This window comes from Oncorhynchus gorbuscha, linkage group LG13, assembly GCF_021184085.1.
Source record: "Oncorhynchus gorbuscha isolate QuinsamMale2020 ecotype Even-year linkage group LG13, OgorEven_v1.0, whole genome shotgun sequence".
Lineage (NCBI taxonomy): Eukaryota > Metazoa > Chordata > Actinopteri > Salmoniformes > Salmonidae > Oncorhynchus > Oncorhynchus gorbuscha.
Window position 1 is genome coordinate 102,337,018 of NC_060185.1, and position 9,736 is coordinate 102,346,753.

At 42.1% G+C, this 9,736-nt stretch overlaps 1 pseudogene; it reads left to right on the plus strand.

Moving 5' to 3' along the window:
* Window positions 1–869: 869 nt before the first annotated feature.
* Window positions 870–2,497, plus strand: LOC123993791 (annotated as a pseudogene).
* Window positions 2,498–9,736: the final 7,239 nt, after the last annotated feature.

Consider the following 9,736-nt stretch of genomic DNA (forward strand, 5'->3'; position numbering starts at 1 on the left):
TTCTCCTTCGGTCTCTCTCTCTCTCTCTCGTTCCCGTTCTCCTTCGGTCTCTCTCTCCTCTCTCCGTTCCCTTCGGTCTCTCTCTCTCTCTCGGTCTCTCTCCTCTCTCTCCGTTTCCCTTCGGTCTCTCTCTCCTCTCTCCGTTCCCTTCGGTCTCTCTCTCTCCTCCGTTCCTTGGTCTCTCTCTCTCCTCTCTCTCCGTTCCCTTCGGTCTCTCTCTCCTCTCTCTCCGTTCCCTTCGGTCTCTCTCTCTCTCTCTCCGTTCCTTCGGTCTCTCTCTCCGTTCCCGTTCCCTTCGGTCTCTCTCTCTCCGTCTCTCTCTCTCTCCGTTCCCTTCGGGTCTCTCGTTCCCTTCGGTCTCTCTCTCCGTTCCTTCGGTCTCTCTCTCGGTCTCTCCGTTCCCTTCGGTCTCTCTCTCCTCTCTCCGTTCCCTTCGGTCTCTCTCTCCTCTTCCGTTCCCTTGGTCTCTCTCTCTCCTCCGTTCCCTCCGTTCTCTCTCTCTCTCTCTCCGTTCCCTTCGGTCTCTCTCCTCTCTCCGTTCCCTCGGGTCTCTCTCTCTCTCTCTCCGGTCTCTCTCTCTCTCCTCTCTCTCCTCTCTCCTCCTCTCTGTACGTTCCCTTCGGTCTCTCTCCTCTCCTCCCTGTTCCCTTCGGTCTCTCTCTCTCTCTCTCTCTCCTCTCCCTTCGGTCCGTTCCCTTCGGTCTCTCTCTCTCTCTCTCTCTCTCTCCTCTCCCCTTCGGTCTCTCTCACATATATGATCTGTGGTTAGCTAGTATTTTTCTCCCCTAACAGCCAGGGCTCTGATCTGTCACTTCCAAGGGGGGGGGGGGGCTGGAACCTGCTGTCTATGTCTTAACTAGTCCCTCTCTCCCCTCGCTCTCCCTCCCTACAGCCACAGTAGTCTGCTACTACCATGGGGGACTGGAACCTGCTGGGGAAGCTGCTGGAGAAAGCCCAGGAACACAGCACCGTAGTGGGAAAGGTCTGGCTCACGGTCCTCTTCATCTTTAGGATCCTGATCCTGAGCGCCGCAGCAGAGAAGGTCAATAAGAATTATTCAACACCTTTACAAATGTTTTTTTTAATTTGTTTACATTTGATTTATTATTTAACCAGGCAAGTCAGTTCAATGACGGCCTGGGAACAGTGGGTTAACTGCCTGTTCAGGGGCAGAACGACAGATAAGTTTAGAGCGTCAGCCATTGGAGTACAACAATACACAAACACTAAATGCAACTTGTTATTTCCGTTGTGTTCCCGGTAGGTGTGGGGGGACGAGCAGTCAGGGTTCACCTGCGACACCAAGCAACCTGGATGTGAGAACGTCTGTTATGACATCACCTTCCCCATCTCTCACGTCCGCTTCTGGGTCCTACAGATCATATTCGTCTCCACGCCCACCCTCATTTACCTGGGTCATATATTACACCTGGTGAGGATGGAGGAGAAACAGAAGCAGAGAGAGAAGGACGCAGATCGGGCCGGGGACAAACTGGAGACCAGAGCCTGTAAAGCCCCGGTGAGGGACGACAGTGGTAGGGTTCGACTGAAGGGGAACTACTGAGGACCTACGTGTTCAACGTCATCTTCAAGACGCTGTTCGAGGTGGGCTTCATCGTCATGCAGTACCTGCTCTATGGCTTCCAGCTGCAGCCCATGTACACCTGTGACCGCCCGCCCTGCCCCAACACAGTCAACTGCTACATCTCCCGACCCACAGAGAAAACCATCTTCATCATCTTCATGCTAGTAGTGGCAGGTTTGTCTCTGTTCCTCAACCTGATAGAGATGTACCACCTGGGATCCACTAAGTGTCGCCAGGGGATCAAGTACCACCGGGAGGATCTGAGCTCAGACTCTGTCTCCAAGGAGCCCAGCGAGGTGGACGAGGCTGTACCCTACGCTCCCAGCTACGACCACTACCACGGAGGCCAGCCAGCCTACCCCCAACTCCAACCAGACCAGCAGGTCCAGCTAGCATACCCTCCTGTCCCCAGCTATAACATGTCCCCGCTATCTGAGGAGACTGACTCCACCTACCAGCCCTACCACAACAAGGCAGCCTACAAGCAGAACAAGGACAACCTGGCGGTGGAGAGGAGTGGCAGCAGGCAGCCGGAAGAGGAGGGGGACTTGAAAGGGAAGAAGGGTGGAGGAGAAACATGGGGGGGGTCGGAGCCAGGTTCCCCATCTCTAGCCCGGGCTGGACGCACCACTGCTAAACACGGCAACAACAAGACCAGAATAGACGATCTGAAGATCTGAGAGGGGGGTTAGGTTGCTATGACGATGTCTTAGGTTCCTTCCGAGGGTCTTATGTTGCTTGAAAGGCATTCTTAGGGTTCTGCCCCAAATGGCACCCAATTCGCTATAGTGCACTACTTAAGACCGAGGCCTGTGACAGTCCAGAGCTCCGGTCCAAAGTAGATCACTATATAGGGAATAGGGTGCCATTTGGGACACAGGTGTGTCCAACAGAGCTGACGCCATCCTGCCCTCCCCCGGTGGCCTGGTGGATGGCAGAGCTTTGACTCACTGGGGGGGAATGACACTTGTAGGACACACAAATAAGCTTTGAGCGTTACGGTTGTAAAACACGATCTACGAAGGGACAATTGGGTTTCATATTATATGACGAACCGCGATGTCTCAAATCTCTTTTAGAAAACCTTCTCGTTCTGGTCTCTACGTGGGAAAGAAGGTTCTGGTCTCTACGTGGGAAAGAAGGTTCTGGTCTCTACGTGGGAAAGAAGGTTCTGGTCTCTACGTGGGAAAGAAGGACCACGTCCATTAAAAACAACAACTATTATATTGGAAATGTTTGTGCATTTCAGACTCTGAAGAATAAGAGGATATATTTGACATGTAGTTATCGAATGTTGTGAGTTGTGTTGTAGTAATGATTCTATATTGGGGGAAAGGATGTTGTTTAACATTTGACAAAGTAAAATAAAATGTTTGAATGAAGACGCTCATGTTTAATTTGTTTCTACGTCGAAGAATGATAACCCTGGGTGTACTTTAACAGTCTGGCCCAAATGGTACACTATTCTCCATAGGGTACACTACATTGGACTAGGAACCATAGGGTACACTACTTTGGACTAGGAACCATAGGGTACACTACATTGGACTAGGAACCATAGGGTACACTACTTTGGACTAGGAACCATAGGGTACACTACATTGGACTAGGAACCATAGGGTACACTAACTTGGACTAGGAACCATAGGGTACACTACTTTGGACTAGGAACCATAGGGTACACTACTTTGGACTAGGAACCATAGGGTACACTACATTGGACTAGGAACCATAGGGTACACTAACTTGGACTAGGAACCATAGGGTACACTACTTTGGACTAGGAACCATAGTGTACACTACTAGAAGAGTTACTACTACTACCACCTTCACATTCTAGAAGAGTTACTAATACTACCACCTTCACATTCTAGAAGAGTTACTACTACTACTACTACCTTCACATACTAGAAGAGTTACTACTACTACTACTACTACTACCACCTTCACATTCTAGAAGAGTTACTACTACTACTACCTTCACATACTAGAAGAGTTCCTACTATTACTACTACTACCTTCACATTCTAGAAGAGTTACTTCTACTACTACCTTCACATTCTAGAAGAGTTACTACTGCTACTACTACTACCTTCACATTCTAGAAGAGTTACTTCTACTACTACCTTCACATTCTAGAAGAGTTACTACTACTACTACCTTCAAATTCTAGAAGAGTTACTTCTACTACTTTCACATTCTAGAAGAGTTACTACTACTACTACTACTACCTTCACATTCTATAAGAGTTACTACTACTACCTTCACATTCTGGAAGTTACTACTACTACTACTACTACCTTCACACACTAGAGTTGCTACTACTACTACTACTACTATTACTACAACTACCTTCACATACTAGAATAGTTACTACTATTACTACTACTACCTCCACATACTAGAATAGTTACTTCTACTACCACCTTCACATACTAGAAGAGTTTCTACTACTACTACCACCTTCACATACTAGAAGAGTTACTACTACTACCACCTTCACATTCTAGAAGAGTTACTACTACTACCACCTTCACATACTAGAAGAGTTACTACTACCTTCACATACTAGAAGAGTTGCTACTATTACTACTACTACCTTCACATACTAGAAGAGTTACTACTACTACTACTACCTTCACATACTAGAAGAGTTACTACTACTACTACTACTACCTTCACATACTAGAAGAGTTACTACTACTACTACTACTACTACTACTACTACCTTCACATTCTACAAGAGTTACTACTACTACTACTACTACTACCTTCACATTCTAGAAGAGTTACTTCTACTACTACCTTCACATTCTAGAAGAGTTACTACTACTACTACTACCTTCACATTCTAGAAGAGTTACTTCTACTACTACCTTCACATTCTAGAAGAGTTACTACTACTACTACTACCTTCACATTCTAGAAGAGTTACTACTACTACTACCTTCAAATTCTAGAAGAGTTACTTCTACTACTTTCACATTCTAGAAGAGTTACTACTACTACTACTACTACCTTCACATTCTAGAAGAGTTACTACTACTACCTTCACATTCTGGAAGTTACTACTACTACTACTACTACCTTCACACACTAGATTTGCTACTACTACTACTACTATTACTACTACAACTACCTTCACATACTAGAATAGTTACTACTATTACTACTACTACCTCCACATACTAGAATAGTTACTTCTACTACCACCTTCACATACTAGAAGAGTTTCTACTACTACTACCACCTTCACATACTAGAAGAGTTACTACTACTACCACCTTCACATTCTAGAAGAGTTACTACTACTACCACCTTCACATACTAGAAGAGTTACTACTACCTTCACATACTAGAAGAGTTGCTACTATTACTACTACTACCTTCACATACTAGAAGAGTTACTACTACTACTACTATTACCTTCACATACTAGAAGAGTTACTACTACTACTACTACTACTACCTTCACATTCTAGAAGAGTTACTACTACTACATTCACATTCTGGAAGTTACTACTACTACTACTACTACCTTCACACACTAGAAGAGTTGCTACTACTACCACCTTCACATTCTAGAAGAGTTACTACTACTACCACCTTCACATTCTAGAAGAGTTACTACTACTACCACCTTCACATTCTAGAAGAGTTACTACTACTACTACCTTCACATTCTAGAAGAGTTACTACTACTACTACTACTACTACTACATTCACATTCTGGAAGTTACTACTACTACTACTTTCACATTCTAGAAGAGTTACTTCTACTACTACTACTACTACTACTACTACTACTACTTTCACATTCTAGAAGAGTTACTACTACTACTACTACTGCTACTACATGTCTCACAGTACAGTATGTAGGTAATGTATGTAGGTAACATGTCTCACAGTAAAGTATGTAGGTAACATGTCTCACAGTAGAGTATGTAGGTAACATGTCTCACAGTAAAGTATGTAGGTAACATGTCTCACAGTAAAGTATGTAGGTAACACGTCTCACAGTAAAGTATGTAGGTAACATGTCTCACAGTAAAATACGTAGGTAACATGTCTCACAGTAGAGTATGTAGGTAACATGTCGCACAGTAGAGTATGTAGGTAACATGTCTCACAGTAAAGTATGTAGGTAACATGTCTCACAGTAGAGTATGTAGGTAACATGTCTCACAGTAAAGTATGTAGGTAACATGTCTCACAGTAAAGTATGTAGGTAACACGTCTCACAGTAAAGTATGTAGGTAACATGTCTCACAGTAAAATACGTAGGTAACATGTCTCACAGTAGAGTATGTAGGTAACATGTCGCACAGTAGAGTATGTAGGTAACATGTCTCACAGTAAAGTATGTAGGTAACATGTCTCACAGTAAAATACGTAGGTAACATGTCTCACAGTAAAGTATGTAGGTAACATGTCGCACAGTAGAGTATGTAGGTAACATGTCGCACAGTAAAGTAAAGTATGTAGGTAACATGTCGCACAGTAGAGTATGTAGGTAACATGTCGCACAGTAAAGTAAAGTATGTAGGTAACATGTCGCACAGTAAAGTACAGTATGTAGGTAACATGTCGCACAGTAAAGTACAGTATGTAGGTAACATGTCTCACAGTAAAGTATGTAGGTAACATGTCTCACAGTAGAGTATGTAGGTAACATGTCTCATAGTAAAGTATAATTAACATGTCTCACAGTAAAGTATGTAGGTAACATGTCTCACAGTAAAGTATGTAGGTAACATGTCTCATAGTAAAGTATAATTAACACGTCTCACAGTAAAGTATGTAGGTAACATGTCTCACAGTAAAGTATAATTAACACGTCTCACAGTAAAGTATGTAGGTAACATGTCTCACAGTAAAGTATGTAGGTAACATGTCTCACAGTACAGTATGTAGGTAACATGTTTCATAGTAGAGTATGGAGGTAACATGTCTCATAGTAAAGTATGTAGGTAACATGTCTCACAGTAAAGTATGTAGGTAACATGTCTCACAGTACAGTATGTAGGTAACATGTCTCATAGTAGAGTATGGAGGTAACATGTCTCATAGTAAAGTATGTAGGTAACATGTCTCACAGTAAAGTATAATTAACACGTCTCACAGTAAAGTATGTAGGTAACATGTCTCATAGTAAAGTATGGAGGTAACATGTCTCACAGTAAAGTATGTAGGTAACATGTCTCACAGTACAGTATGTAGGTAACATGTCTCATAGTAGAGTATGGAGGTAACATGTCTCATAGTAGAGTATGGAGGTAACATGCCTCATAGTAAAGTATGTAGGTAACATGTCTGATAGTAAAGTATGTAGGTAACATGTCTCATAGTAAAGTATGTAGGTAACATGTCTCATAGTAAAGTATGTAGGTAACACGTCTCACAGTAAAGTATGTAGGTAACACGTCTCACAGTAAAGTATGTAGGTAACATGTCTCACAGTAACGTATGTAGGTAACATGTCTCACAGTAGAGTATGTAGGTAACATGTCTCACAGTAAAGTATGTAGGTAACATGTCTCACAGTAAAGTATGTAGGTAACATGTCTCATAGTAAAGTATGTAGGTAACATGTCTCACAGTAAAGTATGTAGGTAACATGTCTCACAGTAAAGTATAATTAACATGTCTCACAGTAAAGTATGTAGGTAACATGTCTCACAGTAAAGTATGTAGGTAACATGTCTCACAGTAAAGTATGTAGGTAACATGTCTCACAGTAGAGTATGTAGGTAACATGTCTCATAGTAAAGTATAATTAACACGTCTCACAGTAAAGTATGTAGGTAACATGTCTCACAGTACAGTATGTAGGTAACATGTCTCACAGTAGAGTATGTAGGTAACATGTCTCACAGTAAAGTATAATTAACATGTCTCACAGTAAAGTATGTAGGTAACACGTCTCACAGTAAAGTATGTAGGTAACATGTCTCATAGTAGAGTATGTAGGTAACATGTCTCACAGTAAAGTATGTAGGTAACACGTCTCACAGTAAAGTATGTAGGTAACATGTCTCACAGTAAAGTATGTAGGTAACATGTCTCATAGTAGAGTACAGTTGAAGTCGGAAGTTTACATACACCTTAGCCAAATACATTAAACTCAGTTTTTGACAATTCCTGACATTTAATCCTATTAAGAATGTGAAATGTCAGAATAATAGTAGAGATAATTATTTATTTCAGATTTTATTTCTTTCATCACATTCCCAGTGGGTCAGAAGTTTACATACACTCAATTAGTATTTGGTAGCATTGCCTTTAAATTGTTTAACTTGGGTCAAACATTTCGGGTAGCCTACCACAAGCTTCCCACAATAAGTTGGGTGAATTTTGGCCCATTCCTCCTGACAGAGCTGGTGTAACTGAGTCAGGTTTGTAGGCCTCCTTGCTCACACACGCTTTTCAGTTCTGTCCAATGTTCTGTGTGATCGAGGTCAGGGCTTTGTGATGGCCACTCCAATACCTTGACTTTGTTGTCCTTAAGCCATTTTGCCACAACTTTGGAAGTATGCTTGGGGTCATTGTCCATTTGGAAGACCCATTTACGTCCAAGCTTTAACTTCCTGATTGATGTCTTGAGATGTTGCTTCAATATATCCACATAATGTTCCTACCTCATGATGCCATCTATTTTGTGAAGTGCACCAGTCCCTCCTGCAGTAAAGCCCCCCACAACATGATGTTGCCACCCCCATGCTTCATGGTTGGGATGGTGTTCTTTGGCTTGCAAGCCTCCCCCTTTTCCCTCCAAACATAACGATGGTCATTATGGCCAAACAGTTCTATTTTTGTTTCATCAGACCAGAGGACATTTCTCCAAAAAGTACAATCTTTGTCCCCATGTTCAGTTGCAAACCGTAGTCTGGCTTTTTGATGGGGGTTTTGGAGCAGTGGCTTCTTCCTTGCTGAGCGGCCTTTCAGGTTATGTTAATATAGGACTTGTTTTACTGTGGATACTTTTGTACCTGTTTCCTCCAGAATCTTCACAAGGTCCTTTGCTGCTGTTCTGGGATTGATTTGCACTTTTCGCACCAAAGTACGTTCATCTCTAGGAGACAGAACACATCTCCTTCCTGAGCGGTATGACGGCTGCGTGGTCTCATGGTGTTTATACTTGCGTACTATTGTTTGTACAGATGAATGTGGTACCTTCAGGTGTTTGGAAATTGCTCCCAAGGATGAACCAGACTTGTGGAGGTCTACAATTGTTTTTCTGAGGTCTTGGCTGATTTCTTTTGATTTTCCCATGATGTCAAGCAAAGAGGCACTGAGTTTGAAGGCAGGCCTTGAAATATATCCACAGGTACAACTCCAATTGACTGAAATTATGTCAATTAGCCTATCAGAAGGTCCTAAATACATGATATAATTGTCCAAGCTGTTTAAAGGCACAGTCAACTTAGTGCATGTAAATTTCTGACCCACTGGAATTGTGATACAGTGAATTATAAGTTAAATAATCTGTCTCTAAACAATTGTTGGAAAGATTACTTGTGTCATGCACAAAGTAGATGTCCTAACAGACTTGCCAAAACTATAGTTTGTTAACAAGACATTTGTGGAGTGGTTGAAAAACAAGTTTTAATGACTCCAACATAAGTGTATGTAAACCCTAGTTATCATTACTCAGTACTGGTACCCTGTGTATATAACCTAGTTATCATTGACTCAGTACTAGCACCCTGTGTATATAGTAATCATTACTCATTGACTCAGTACTAGTACCCTGTTTATATAACCTAGTTATCATTGACTCAGTACTGGTACCCTGTGTATATAACCTAGTTATCATTACTCAGTACTGGTACCCTGTGTATATAACCCAGTTATCATTACTCAGTACTGGTCTGTGTATATAACCTAGTTATCATTACTCAGTACTGGTACCCTGTGTATATAACCCAGTTATCATTACTCAGTACTGGTCTGTGTATATAACCTAGTTATCATTACTCAGTACTGGTACCCAGTGTATATAACCTAGTTATCATTACTCATTGACTCAGTACTGGTACACTGTGTATATAGCCTAGTTATCATTACTCAGTACTGGTACCCAGTGTATATAGCCTAGTTATCATTACTCATTGACTCAGTACTGGTACACTGTGTACAGTGACTTGAGAA